The sequence below is a fragment of the Ochotona princeps genome, chromosome 11 (genome assembly GCF_030435755.1).
Source record: "Ochotona princeps isolate mOchPri1 chromosome 11, mOchPri1.hap1, whole genome shotgun sequence".
Lineage (NCBI taxonomy): Eukaryota > Metazoa > Chordata > Mammalia > Lagomorpha > Ochotonidae > Ochotona > Ochotona princeps.
The window spans coordinates 10410393-10426060 of NC_080842.1; the positions used below are offsets into that span (position 1 = coordinate 10410393).

At 41.9% G+C, this 15668-nt stretch overlaps 1 pseudogene; it reads right to left on the minus strand.

Moving 5' to 3' along the window:
• Positions 1-14835: 14835 nt before the first annotated feature.
• LOC131481499 (U2 spliceosomal RNA) lies at positions 14836-15040 on the minus strand (annotated as a pseudogene).
• Between the last annotated feature and the right edge of the window lie 628 nt (positions 15041-15668).

The window sequence follows — 15668 nt, forward strand, 5'->3', positions numbered from 1 at the left end:
TTGGAAAGTCAGAGACACACAGAGGAAGCAAGACAGAGAAGATCTTCCATCCATTGATTCACTCCCCCAAGTAGCCGCAATGGCCAGAGCTGAACTGAATTGATCCGAAGCCAGCAGCCAGGAGCTTCCTCCGAGTTTCCCATGCAGGTGCAGGTTCCCAAAGCTTTGGGCCATCCTCGACTGCTTTCCCAGGTCACAGGCAGGAAGCTGAAAGTGAAGCAGGGTCACCGGGACTAGAACCAGCACCCTCACGGTCACACGGGTTCCCAGGCACGTGCAAGGCAAGGATTTTATGTGCTAGGCTACTGGGCCAGACTCACTGACTGTAACTTCTAAGAGAGTGATTGCCTGACAAGATTAGTTTCCTTTTTCATCTTGTCTTACAAGCACCACCACCTCCTTTAGGAAATAAAGGGTGAGGGCCCGGCGACGTGGCCTAGCGGCCAAAGTCCTCACCTTGAACTCCCCGGGATCCCATATGGGCACCGGTTCTCATCCCGGCAGCTCCACTTCCCATCCAGCTCCCTGCTTGTGCCCTGGGAAAGCAGTCGAGGACGGTCCAAAGTTTTGGGACCCTGCACCCGCGTGGGAGACCTGGAAGAGGTTCCAGGTTCCCGGCATCGGATTGGCGCGCACCAGCCCGTTGCGGCTCACTTGGGGAGTGAAACATCGGATGTAAGATCTTCCTCTCTGTCTCTCCTCCTCTCTGTATATCCGGCTTTCCAATAATAATAAATCTTTTAAAAAAAGGAAATAAAAGGTGAGTTCGCTCTACCCGATTGCCTAGCTGTATAGTACAGGTATTCAGCATGAAAACAAAACTTAATTAAAATGAGGATAGACTGTGGTGTTACTCTCTCCAACATCTTGGAAGTGCACCTGTCATTCTCTTGAAAGTACACCTACTGTAATTTTGTTAACTCATCTTAATAATTTCTATAATCTGAACTGAATCATTTGCTTCTCTAGACATAACAGCTCCTAAAACAATGAATTTTTTCTTTTTAAATATCTTCCTATACCTGAGGTTCAAGGTAGTTATAGATTTCTCATACAGAAGGAAATACTGGACTCTGCCCAGTCAAGGTCAGCTGCGTTTTGTTACTGACCGTGGCAGCAGCGCCTGTGGGAGCCAGGAATGGCAGCACAATAGCTGCCGGAGTTAGGCTTGACACATTCACGGAAGCTAACCGGGTCACAGGAAGCCAGAAATCCCTTGAAGCAAGTCAAGATTACAGATGAGGCTTCCATCTGCTCCTGACTGTTCTCCCCACTTTCAATCCTGGTCCCTTCTATTCCACTCCCTTCATGAAAACCAGAGTTATGTGTAAAAAAAAAATAATAAAATAGAGCCAACTCCGCACTTTCTCAGCAGTCTAGTAGCTCAGCAGAGCGTCACATCAAAGCACCACTCACGGCATAGCTTTAGAAAACAGGAAACTTGTCTCACAGTTGGGCAGACTAGAAGTGCGGGAGCATGATGCCAGCAAGGGACAACCTGCTGCCTGTGTCCTGCAGTCTCGGGGACTGCTGGAATCCCTGATGCTCCTTGACTTGTGGCTGCCTCACTTCCATCCATTTCAGCCCCACTGTGGGGTTCCTCTTGTGTTTCCGTGCCTTTACCTGGACCCCACTGCCACAGGAGGAGGAACCTACCTTGTTCCAGGACCACCTTGTCAGAGCAAATTACTTCAACAACAGACCTGCCTCCAAATATGGTTATCGTTTGAGTTTCTGGAAATTAGGACTCCAGAAATTTTTTGTAGAATAATTTTCACCTGTCTTAGCCCAAAAGCAGGACTTTCTGTTGTGGATTCTCTTCTGTTTTCCATCTGCATGTCTCAGTAACAAGTTCCTATTATGCAGAATTGTGTATTGTTTTCTCATGGAGTCATACCAAAGATGCTGAATGGGTCCTGGAAACCATAAATAACATCAAGCCCTAGGTATTCTGTGTGTGTGCTCCTGTATAAACACCAATTATTAAGCTTATAAATTAGAAAAGCATGAAATAAACAGTAATTGCTACTAAAATAGAATGATGGTATCTATCCACTCTAAGTACATTTATTTGAATGTTGTTCCCTCTCTGAAAATATAGACTCATCACATGATATTTTTTCTTCTTTTGTTATATCAAAAATTTCTACCTTTTCACTTGAAGGAACCTGAGGCTTATCCAGTTTGTCAGCATCACAACTCTTACACTTTGGGACCATTATTAAGTAAAATAAGGGTTGAAAGAAAGAAGTACACAATAGCACAACTGTGAAACTCCTAGTCCAGTCAGTATTCATGAGGTGGGTAGACTATTGCACACAAACAGGGTCAAGAAATTATCCTTACTCCAGGTGGTATGGATACACAGAGCAGCATACAACAGTGCAGGATTTCATCAAGTTACTTGCGAGAGTATACAAAATGAAACTCACCAATGGTTTATTTCTGGAATTTTCAATTTAGTATTTTCTTACTTTAGCCAAGCTCAGAAAACCATAAACACACCAAGGATTACTATACCTATTGTATCCTATCTTGCCTTGTCGCGTTTCATAGTTGTGATAATGGACATTTACATTATACTGCTGTCTTGCAGGCACATTTTGTTCACTCATTTCACAGAGAATGACACTGAACCTGAGAGATGAGGCAGATGATCACAACAGTGGCTCATGGCAGAAGGAGGGTGAGTACCTAGAGACCAGGGATTCAGAAGTTTTGTCCTTAAAACTGGGTCATTTCATCTCTCAAGTAGCAAGGGGAGGGAGAGGTCATCAATGGAAATGCCTTGCTGATTTGTTAGGATTCAATTTACTAACCATGAGTAGTTTTTTTCTTATATTCTACATTAATTATTGCAAATCAGTAAAAGTATGATATTGATCATTTGGGGTCTGGCTTATGTCACTCAGCATAATGTTCTCCAGTTACATGTATTTGTTGTGAGAGATAGGATTTCACTCTTTTCATGGCTGAGTAGTATCCCACAGTGTGTGTATTACAATTTCCTTATCCAGTCTCCAGACGATGAGCATCTTGGTTAATTCCATATCTTCGTTGTTACCAGTTGGGCTGCTATCAACATGAGGGAACAGATAACACTTGGATCTGCTGATCTGATTTTTTTCATTGTTTTTCTCATTCTCTCTTTCCTTCTTTCCTCCCTCCATGTTCTGGGTGATCTTGATACCTCTAATGAATGCTTCTTCCCTAGTTTATTTTGCACTGCTTGCACAAAATAGCTAACAATGGGGAATCTATGAAGAACCAAAAAATGTATTTGCCATGCTTCTGGAAAGAGGGAAAATGCAAGATCAAGACACCAACATATTCAGCTCTCTGTTCTCAAGACCATGTCTGTATTTTCCTACTTCCAAAGGAAAGGGACACTGGGTATCATCTTGGTGAGAAGCATGGGAGAGTGAAGAAAGGAACATTGCACCTCTCACAATGGCGGCAACCTTCTGAGGATGATGGAGCTAAAGAGTCCCCCAAAGGCCACACCTCCTAGCCCTGTGACACTGCAAATCAAATTTCCATCACACAAACTTCACATGGTGACCTTCTCCCAGTGCACTGAGTGTCTATGGGACCTGAACACTCTGCGGCTCCATGACTCCTTCCCTGCATGGAGGATCTCTTTAAAGCAAGTACAACCTAGCTGGTGCTACAGCATATTGAATCTCGCCAATGTAGCCCTAACATCACATATGGGTAATGGTTTGATCCCAGCTGCTCTGCTTCTGAACCAGCTCCCTGCTAAGGTGCCTGAAAAAGCATCAGCAGGTGGACACAGAATTCACACCCAGGAGGGAGACCCTGAAGAAGCCTTCACATCAGTCCAGCTCTGGATGTTACAACCATTTGGTAAGCGAACCAGTGAACAGAAGGTGAATGGAAGATCTCTGTCTCCTTCTCTCTCTCTCTCTCTCTCTCTCTCTCTCTCTCTCTCTCTCTCTCTCTCTCTGTGTGTGTGTCTAGCTTTGCCTTTTCAGTGAATAAATATATATTTTAAAAATCATAATAAAAAAGAAAGTACATTCCAGAAAACAAGTGTGATTAAAAGGAAACCATTTGTTATTTGTGACTTGCGTAGAAGGAGAAGCAGATCTGATGAATAATCCGCACTTCTCAAAGGCCTCCATCTTATACAGTCCCACATCCGAGACCATGGAGTGTTAGCAAGACTCATTGTTCAATCCCCCAATCAAAAAACAAAGAAATCACAGCTAGTTCTTTCCCCATCACATCTCTACCACATGTTAACTTACAGATTTTCTGGAATTTTCAAATTTTTCTGCTAAAGATAAGAATCTCCAAGGGATCACTCTTATGTTTCTAAGTTTTGAACCCATCACACTTCTATTATGACACTTACATACTATCACTCACTACTCAATTATATTTTATTCTGATGCTTTATCTCATGTGGGAAAACTTAAATGACCATCAACTCTCTTCCAAACTAATTTTAAAACTGCAGTGTTTCAATCAATGCCAACCTAAGCCCAAGTATCAAGCTAGTCATATCGATAATATGCATTTATAATTACATATTTCAATTCACTGTAAAATCTATTATTATACTAACAAAACATATGAAACTCCTTCACCAGCCAAGAACTTGGGGCAGCTGCAACCTCAGTACTTGCCATTTCACAGTTGTTCACAGGCTGTGCAAATTAATGTGTAAAGAGTTATGCAAAGTGCCGGGAAGCTGTTTTTGCATAATATCACAGTATATTTTTAGATTAAATACTAAATTTCCATGCAAGACCTTGGGTTATAATCACACAACAATTAGAGAGCTATGTATCAATCTGGCATTCAGAATAAAAGCAGAGTGGAAATCTTGAAGTGCCTGATAGTTGCCACAATTAATACTACCATGCAATCCACACATGGAACAAGTGTGTTCCTACAGTATTGATTACTTGAGACCAGGAAGGGAGTGATGGATGGAATAAGGTGTGAATCAGAATTCTTTGTGTTACTCCCTACAAATGTGGTTCCATAAATTTTTTTGTTTTTGTTTTTGTTTTGTTTTTTTTTTTTTTTAATTTTATTTTAAATTCATTAATTACATTGTATTATGTGACACAGTTTCATAGGTACTGGGATTCTCCCCACCCCTCCCTAAACCCTCCCACCATGGTGGATTCCTCCACCTTGTTGCATAACCACAGTTCAAGTTCAGTTGAGATTCCCCCATTGCAAGCATATACCAAACATAGAGTCCAGCATCTTATTGTCTAGTCAAGTTCAACGGCTTCTTAGGTATACCCTCTCTGGTCTGAAGACAGAGCCAGCAGAGTATCATCCCGATCAATTAAAAGCTCCAACATACCATCAGCAAAAATTTACATCATTATGGAATTAATTGACATAGTAATGAGTAACCAATATGGTAAAAGTAAATGCGATTTCTTATCCACCTTCTGTGACCACCTCATTGACATTTCAATTTTGGTTTATACACAACATATAACATTCATAACATAACTTGTTATACATAACATCATATCAAATTAAGGCAAACATGTGGTATTTAACCTTTTGGGATTGGCTCATTTCCCTTAGCATTATGGTTTCCAGTTTGGCCCATTTGGCCACAAAGAACTGCATTTTGTTTTTTTTAATAGCTGAGTAATATTCCATGGAGTAGATGAACCATAGCTTTCTTATCCAATCCTCTGTTGATGGACATTTTGGCTGCTTCCATGTTTTTGCAATTACTGATTGTGCTGCTATGAACATAGGAGTGCATGTTGGTTTCTCATAAAACAAGTGTTCTGGATATATTCCTAGGAGTGCTATTGCTGGGTCATACGGTATGTTGTATTTGAGTTGTTTGAATGTTCTCCATACTGATTTCCATAGAGGCTGTACCAGCCTGCAGCCCCACCAGCAGTGGAGTAGGGTTCCCTTTTCCCCGCAACCTCGCCAACAAGTGTTGTTGGTGCTCTTATTCATGTGGGCCAGTCTTACTGGCGTCAGGTGGTACCTCATTGATGTTTTAATTTGGATTTCCCTTATTGCCAGGGAACTTGAGCATTTTTTCATATGTTTATTTGCCATTTGGGTTTGTTCCTTTGTGAAGTGTTTGCCCATTTCCCGTGCCCATTTCTTGAGTGGCTTGTTTGTTTTGACATTTTGGTTGTTTTGTAGCTCTTTGTATATTCTGGAGATTAGCCCTCTATCACCTAAGTCGTGTGCGAAGATCTTCTCCCATTCTGTGGGTTGCCTTTTTACTTTGTTGATTGTTTCTCTAGCTGTACAGAAGCTTCTTAGTTTGATGAGGTCCCACTTGTTTATTTTGGTCTTGATTTCTACTGCATCTGGAGTCTTTTTTAGGAAGTGAGGGCCTACCCCTAAGTGTTCCAGTGTGTTTCCAACATTTTCTTCCAAAAGTTTGAAGGTTTCTGGATGTAGGTTTAAATCTTTTATCCATTTGGATTTGATCTTAGTATATGGTGAGAGATGTGGGTCTATCTTTTTGTTTCTGCAGGCTATCAACCAGTTGTCCCAACAGCATTTATTGAACAGACCTTCCCATTTGCCTGGGTTGTCGTTTGTCTTTTTGTCAAAGATTATTTGGCTGTATTTGTGTGGGTTCCCATCTGGTGTTTCTATTCTGCTCCATTGATCTTCTTCTCTATTTTTTTGCCAGTACCAGGCTGTTTTGATAACCACTGCCCTATAGTATGTCCAGAGGTCTGGGACTGTGATTCCCCCTGCTAACTTCCTGTTCTTGAGAATGGTTCTAGCTATTCGTGGTTTTTTGTGTTTCCAGATGAACCTTTGAATCATTGTTTCCAGATCTGTGAAGAATGTTTTGGGCAATTTGATTGGGATTGCGTTGAATGTATATATTGCCTTTGGCAGTATAGACATTTTAATGATATTGATTTTACCTATCCAGGAGCATGGGATGTTACTCCATCTTTCTAGATCTTGTTCAATTTCTTTTTTAAGTAGTTTGTAGTTTTCCTCAAATAGGTCTCCAACATTTTTGGTTAGGTTAATTCCCAGATACTTCATGCTTTCCTTTGTTACTTTGAATGGTATCTTTCTGGTTAGATCTTTTTCCAACTTGGGGCTGTTAGCATACACTATGGCTGTTGATTTTTGTTCATTAATTTTGTACCCTGCCACTCTACCGAACTCTCGTATAAGTTCTAGCAGTCTCTGTGTTGAGCCTTTTGGCTCTTCCATATAAAGAATCATGTCATCTGCATATAGTGAAAGCTTGACTTCTTCATTTCCCATTTGGATTCCTTTGATTTCTTTTTCTTGTCTTATGGCCTCAGCGAGTACCTCTAGAACTATGTTGAATAGCAGCGGAGAAAGCGGACATCCCTGTCTTGTTCCAGATCTCAGTGGGAAGGGTTCCAGTTTTTCTCCATTCAGTATGATGCTGGCATTGGGTTTTTCATATATTGCTTTGATTATGTTGTGGATTTTTCCATCTATGCCTACCTTGGTTAGGGTCTTTAGCAGGAAGTTGTGCTGGATTTTGTCGAAAGCTTTTTCTGCATCTATTGATACTATCATGTGATTCTTGTTTTTCAGTTTTTGGATGTGGTGTATCACATTTATGGATTTGCGAATGTTGAACCATCCCTGCATTCCAGGGATGAATCCTACTTGATCTGGATGAATGATCTGTCTGATGTGTTTTTGAATTCTGTTGGCTAGGATTTTGTTGAGAATCTTAGCATCAATGTTCATCAAAGAGATAGGTCTGTAGTTTTCCTTCTCTGTAGGATCTCTGCCCGGTTTTGGGATTAAGGTAATGTTGGCTTCATAGAATGAGTTTGGAAGGGTTGCTTCCTTTTCTATTGTTTTGAAGAGTTTGTAGAGGATTGGGGTTAGTTCTGTTCGGAATGTTTTGTAGAATTCTGGAGTGAAGCCGTCTGGGCCTGGGCTTTTCTTTGTTGGGAGGTCTTTAATCACTGATTCAATCTCTGCTTCAGTTATGGGTTTGTTCAGGTTGATTGTTGCCTCTGGGCTAAGTTTTGGCAGGTTGTGTGAGTCTAAGAACTTTTCCATTTCTTGGTGGTCTTCTGATTTGTTGGAGTACAGTGCTTTGTAGTAATTTCTGATTATGTTCTTAATGGTTGTAATGTCTGTTGTTATGTTGCCTTTTTCATCTTTGATGTTGTTAATTCTTGCTTTCTCTTGTTTTTTCTTTGTCAGTCGGGCCAGCGGGGTGTCTATTTTGTTTATCTTTTCAAAAAACCAGCTTTTTGATTCGTTGATTTTGTGTATGGTTTTTTTTATTTCTATCTGGTTGATTTCCTCCCTTGTTTTGATGATTTCTTGTTTCCTGTTGTGTGTGGGGCTCATCTGCTGCTGCTTTTCCAATTCCTGGAGGTGTGTGGTTAGTTCCTGTATTTGGCGCCTCTCTTGGGCCTTGACATGAGCTCCAATTGCGATGAGTTTACCCCGTAGCACTGCTTTGGCAGTGTCCCACAAGTTTTGGAATGTTGTATCAGAGTTTTCATTGGTTTCCATAAATTTTTTGATCTCATCTTTAATTTCTTCCCTGACCCATTGTTCGTTCAATAGCATATTGTTCAACCTCCAAGAGTTTCTATATTTCCTTGGGCATTTTGAATTGCTGATTTCCAGTTTCATTCCGTGGTGGTCTGAGAGGGTACATGGTATGATTTCTATCTTTTTGAAGTTATTTAGATTTGCTTTGTGTCCTATCATGTGGTCGATCCTGGAGAAGGTGCCATGTACTGCTGAAAAAAATGTATAATCTGTGGTCTTAGGATAAAAAATTCTATAAATGTCTACCAAGTCCAGTTGTTCTAATGTTTGTACGAGCTCTGTTGTTTCTTTGTTGAGTTTTTGTTTTGTTGATCTGTCTATAGTTGTTAGCGGGGTGTTAAGATCGCCCACTATTATTGTGTGTGTATCTATGTCTCCCCTTAAGTCTGTAAGTAGTTGCTTCACGAAGCTAGGCGCATTGGAATTAGGTGCATATATGTTCACGATTGTAATTACTTCTTGATGGATCAGTCCCTTCACCAATATATAATGTCCTTCTCTGTCCTTTTTGATGTCTGTCAGCTTGAAGTCTAGGTCATCTGAGATTAGAACAGCTACACCAGCCTTTTTTTCTCGTCCATTGGCATGAAATGTCTTTTTCCATCCTTTCACTTTAAATTTCTTACAGGATTTTCTGGTTAGATGTGTCTCTTGTAGGCAACATATAGTTGGGTGCTGTTTGATGATCCATTCCGTTAATCTATGCCTTTTGATTGGTGAGTTTAAGCCATTCGTGTTTAGAGATAATATTGAGAGGAATTGGTTTTGGGCTGCCATGAGTGTAAGTGTGCAAGTGTGTATTTGCGACTATTAGAGTTTTTGATTGGTTGACTTTTCTTGTATGGATTTTAGTGGGGAGGTCTTCCCATTTGCCATCTTTGATTTTGGTTTGTATTTTTTCTTTCTGGGTTTAGCACCTTCCTGAGGAGATTTTCCAGAGCTGGTTTCGTGTTGATGTATTCTTCGAGTTTCTCTTTACTGTTGAAGTATTTGATTTCATTCTCAAATATAAATGAGAGCTTTGCTGGGTACATTATTCTTGGTTGGCAGTTGTTTTGTTTCAGGATTTGATAGGCTTTACCCCATTCTCTCCTTGCTTGGAGCGTTTCTTCTGATAGGTCGGCTGTGATCCTGATTTCCCTTCCCCTGAAAGTAATCTTATCCTTTTTTCTTACTTGTCTTAGAATGGTTTCCTTGTATTCACTTGAAGGTAGCTTGAGGACCACATGTCTGGGAGACAATTTGTTTGGGTCGTATCTACTGGGGGTTCTTTGTCCTTCCTGGATTTGTGCTAGATTTATATTTCCAGTATTCTGGAAGTTCTCCTGTATTATCTCATTGAGCACTCGTTGCAAGCCTGTCTCCTTTTCCACTCCTTCGGGAAGGCCTATTATTCTAATATTTGATTTTTTGAGGTTGTCTTTCATTTCCTGTATGGACCTATTGGCTTTCTCTAGATTTGTCTCCAACTGTTTGATGAGCTGCTGCCTTTCATTCTGATTGTCTTCCAATTCTGATATTCTGTCTTCTGCTGTGTTCATTCTGTTGGTTAGGCTTTCAATTTTGTTCTCTATATCAAGGATTCCCTTTTTGACTTGATTTATTTCTGCAGTGATATGGTTTTCGAATGCCTTAGACTCTTCCCAGTGCTTTTCACTCTCTCTGACGAATTTCATCATTAGCTTCTTAAAGTCCTTATCTGATAGTTCCTCTATGTCTTCATCTTGCATCTCAGATATTGAGATTAGTTTTTGGTTGTATTGGGAGGGAGTGCTTGATCTTTCCTCTGGGTCATTGCTTTTTCTGATACTTCTCCTCATTGTGTTTTTACTTCTTGTTGTTTTGAGATTTTAGCAGTGATTCAGCTGAGCCGGCTCTGGTTTGGGGTCTCCGGCTGAGCCCAGCAGGGCTTACTGCCTGAGTCACCAGCTGCTTTCAGGGTCTGTAGATCACAGCCCCGAGTTGGGTCAGGAGGCTTTGTGGGCCAGCCCTAGTGCCAGGCCCCTTCCCCTGTGGCTCCCTCTCAAAGGCAGTTCCCTACAGATTCACTCTGCCGAGCCGCGCCTGGGCTTTGGGTCACAAGGCTAATACAGCGGGGGTCTCTGCCTCAGTGCTGAGCCGAGACTCTCCTTCAGGGCTTGAGGTTAGCACAGCAAGGGCTCCTGCTGCTCGGAGCCTAAAATCCCCAACCCCGGCCTGTGCTGGGCTGGAGATCTCCGCGGCCCCAGTGCCAAACTCGGAAGCGCTGCTCCGCCGAGGGCTGCAACACCACAGGCAGGTCTTTCCGAGCGGGCTCCTGCTGGGAAAACCTGTCCGGCCAGTTCAGCTGAGCCCGCTCTGGTCTGGCCTCTCTAGCTGAGCCCAGCTGGGGACTCCGCCCTGAAGAAGCCACTTCCTCAGCTGCACTCTCTCAAGGATGGAAGCGGATCTCTGAGAGGCACAGAGCCCTTTAGGTGAGACGTGCCCCCTCTAGTCCGCTCCTCTGCCCAGGACGTGAGGCCCTGTCGAGCGTTGCCCAGCCTCTGGGGCTCAGGGCGAGTCCAGCAACAGGATCCACTGACTCTCCCGCAGCCGGTCCACAGCTCGGAGCCGATATGGGGATCTCTGAGCCCCAGTCCCACAGTGCTGCTCCTGTTCCCTCTGCACTCTCCCAGAGCCGCCGAGCAGCGGGTAGGCAAGCCTCTGGGAAATCTCCCCAGCTTTTCCTCCACTTCTGCAGGGATAATGCACCCAATGATCAGTCCAGTAGCCTCCTCTGGGGGCTCCTGCCTTCCAGGGGACTGGTGCCCCTGTCGGTGTGGGCGCCTATCCTTCCAGCCGCCTCTGTTTTCCCTGGGGCGGTTGAGCCTCTGCCGCCTTCCCCCTGCCTGGGATCGTGACTCACCAGGTTTCTCGCGGCGTGCTGTATTTTCTTTCCTACTTTTTGCGGCTGTTCCTTCACGCTGTGTAGATCTTCTTGCTTTAGTGAACTCCAGTGACCTTCTCGCTCTTCTCCCTACAGTTTCGCGCCTCCTGGCCTGTTTCTCTGCTGGATCGGCTCCCCTCCTTCCTTACTCCACCCTACACCAGCTCTCTGCAGTCGGCCATCTTTTTCAGTCTCCCCATAAATTTTTTTGAAACAAAATATTCTATGCAAAATAAGTTCACATGATAACACTGGGTGTACTTTCTTCTTGATACAAAAAAATCGACTATCATAACGATGGTACTTCTTTGGTGGTGGTAGGAGATCAGCATCTTCCAGGCTGAAGAACATTCTCAAGGCAAGCTGTCACTCACACAGTCCGCATCACTGTGTACACGGGCCAAAAGAGACGAAAGAAGCTCCAGTACTGGACACTGTAAAGAGAGGGGAAGACCAGAGCTAGAAAGGAGCTTCCATTGACCCAGGAGGGAGAGAGAGTGAATGGAAACTGCTGCCTAACCTGATCCCTGACATTGGTGACACTCACCAATGGAGTCACACGGAGCTGATGTTGCAGCAGAGTTCCTGTTCTTATCACTCTAGTCTTTCTTGACACTAGTTAAGTTAACTGGATCAAATAGAAAATGCTTGGGATTAGAGCTTTCCTGAGATTTACACGATCCTGGGTCACCAAGAACCCTCTGAGCTTCTTCTTTCCCATCCTGGTACCCCGTAGCTCTCCTCTCTTCATCCTGTTCCCAAGATCTTCACTTCCTGCATGAAAACCCATTTTTGGAATGTGACTTTGCTTCAACTCATTCAACACATAAATTTCCCAATTATTAATTATGTGGAGTTTTGCATAGCAATTCTTTTCATTTGCATGCAAAATGGTTGCCTTCTATTTCAGGGATGGAATCCTGAAGGCCACGTTTAATTTGAAATATTCATTTGCAAAAATATCCCTGTCAAACGGCAGCAGATATCTCTGTTTACCAGTGAGAGTGGTACTGCCATGTGGCAGCCACAGTGTCAACAAATCTGACTCAGCCTGCCAACTCTGTAATTCTATGATTCTTGAAAACAAAATAAAAATTCCTGGCCATTTACATATTGTTCTATTATGTTCATAAAATCAGAACTCATTCATATTCTAATTGTGCAATTTTGAATTAGCATATTCTGCAATTATATTGCTATGACTGCATGACACTGTGGTAGGGCTACTCATGATAGAGGTAAATTGATGCCTTATAAAGACCTCATGAAGTGGTGGAGAAAACAAGAGTGGTTAGTATTTGTCCAGGTGTCATTGATACAAGCTCTTGTTTGATTCAGAGGACTTCAGAGGAGGCAAATTCTGGGAGTGAAAGGAAAACCAGGACCTACTAACCTGCAGGACAGCAGCCAGAGAGTGGTAGTCAAAGTGTGACCACCGAGAGACTGAATTCATGTCTTTTAAATGTTTATTTATTTGAAAGTTTAACAGAGAGAGAGATCTTCCATCTCTTGGTCCAATAACCAATGCCCACAAGAGCCAGGGCTGGACCAAGTTTAAACTGGCAGACAAATTTCTCTGTGGGTAGCAAGGATCCAAGTACAATAACCATCATGTATTGCCTCTGAATACATACCTGAGTAGGAACCTGTATTGGAAGCACAGAGCCAAACCAGGCATCTCACATTGGAGTTCCCAAACAGGCGCTAACTTACTCTGTCACAATGCCTACTTCCTGCCCTCATTTGTATATATTGCAACAGGAATTCTCTCCAATTCCAAAATTCGGGGAGCTCAAATATAGATACGTATATATGTGTATATGTACATATTATATATATATAATATGCATACTTATGTACTATATATACATATAATATATAAACACATATGTATTTTATTACATAAAATTTTAAATAAAATTCAGCATATATGAATTAATAGAGATTAATAAAATGCAACCATTCTTGTCTTGCCCTAATTACAGCAACAGAAAGAAGAAAGTAATGAGAAAAACAAAATAGTGCTTTTTGCTCTCATCCAATTAATAATTCCACTTTTCTGAAAAGTGCAGAAACTCTCTCATTACTTTTTAGGTTTTTCTTCAAAAGCACTTATCATAATTAATTTTGTGATGCTTATAAAAATTATTTTTCTTATTTTGTGCTTCCTAGAAAGAGCCAAGTGATTATGGATTCTAAGACCAGAGTTATACTATACTACACTATACTATACCATACTATACTACAAGTAATGATGTGCCCTTTTATCCTTCTAATCATCACTAATTTTTATGTAAATTAAATAAAGAGATGCTCAAGGTGTTCTAAGAACAGCAAGATACTATCATGGTCCTAAACTAGCATTTATAGCTCGATTTCTGTCTTGTAAGGTAGCGCTTTAACTCTTTGACTTTCAAATACAGAAATAAATCTTACCCAAAAAAGTGTAAGGTTCTAGATAGAAAGAGAGAGAGAAATCTTCTATGACTGTTTCATTTCCCTGATGGCCACAATGGCCAAAGCTGAGCAAAACAGACAGCAGGAGCCAGGAGCTTCCCCCTGGCCTCCCATGTCAGTGACAGAAGCCTAAACACTTGAGGCATGCTTTCCCCATTGGCCCAGCCAGGATTGTCCACTGCGGCACAATATTGGCCCCAGTCCTTCTCATCTGACTCATTATCAGTAAGTTGGAGGAGATCTGGACTGGTGCTGTGGCACAGTAAACTGACTTACCTAACAAGTTAGCATCCCATTGAGCACCAGTTCATGTCCTGGCTCCTTCGCTTCCATTCCAGCTCCCAGCTGATGGCTCAGGAAAGCAGCAGGGGCAGGCTCAAGGCCTTGGCCCCCTGCATTAATGTGGGAGGCCTGAAAGAATTGCCTGCTTCTGACTTCAGACTGGCCCAGCTTCTCCCGTTATGGTCATTTTGAGAAGGAACCAACAGATTTAAGATTCTCTCTCTCTCTCTCTCTCTCTCTATATATATATATATATATATATCTATCTCTATTTCTATTTATCTCTAGTTCTATTTCTATCTCTCTCAACTTCTCTCTGTAACTGCCTTTCAGATAAAAATAAAGTAAATCTTTAAAAAAAATTTGAAGGAGAGTCTAATAGCACAAATGCAACAACAAACTACAGAAATGTTGGTGGAAGACTTGGAAAATGTGTTTAACTGTAAGATAGAGGGCCCAGCACAGTAGCCTACTGGCTAAAGTCCTCACCTTGCACATGTCAGGATCCCATGTGTGTTCTGGTTCATGTCTCAGCACTCAACGTCCCACACAGCCCCCTGCCTGTGGCAGGGAAAGCAGTCAAGGATGGCCCAAAGCCTTGGGACCCTGCACCTGCATGAAAGACCTGAGTGAATTTCTTGGTTCCTGGCTTCAGAATGACTCAGATTCAGCCATTGCAGCCACTTGGTGAGTGAACCAGTGGAAAGAGGACCTTTCTCTCTGTATCTCCTTTTCCTTGTGTATCTGACTTTTAATAAACATAAATAAATCTTTAAAAATATTAACTGATAAGAACAGATACTACACTTGATCTTAGCCAAAAGGCAAGTATGAAATATCTGGGAATAAATCTAACCAAAAATGTAGGAGACTTATTTGAAGAAAACTACAAATTACTTAAAAAAGAAATTGAACAAGACCTCAAAAGATGGAGTAACATCCCATGCTCCTGGATAGGTAAAATCAATATCATTAAAATGTCTGTACTGCCAAAAGCAATATATACATTCAACGCAATCCCAATCAAATTGCCCAAAACATTCTTCATGGAAGTGGAAACAATGATCCAAAGGTTCATCTGGAAACACAAAAAACCACGGATAGCTAGAACCATCCTGAAGAACAGGAAGTTAGCAGGGGGAATCACAGTTCCGGACCTCTGGACATACTATAGGGCAGTGGTTATCAAAACAGCGTGGTACTGGCACAAAGATAGAGAGGAAGATCAATGGAGCAGAATAGAAACACCAGAAGGGAACCCAAACAGGTACAGCCAAATAATCTTTGACAAAAAGACAAACGACAATCCGGGCAAATGGGAAGGTCTGTTCAATAAATGCTGTTGGGACAACTGGTTAATAGCCTGCAGAAACAAAAAGATAGATCCACATCTCTCACCATACACTAAGATCAGATCTAAATGGATAACAGATCTAAACCTACATCCAGAAACCTTCAAACTTTT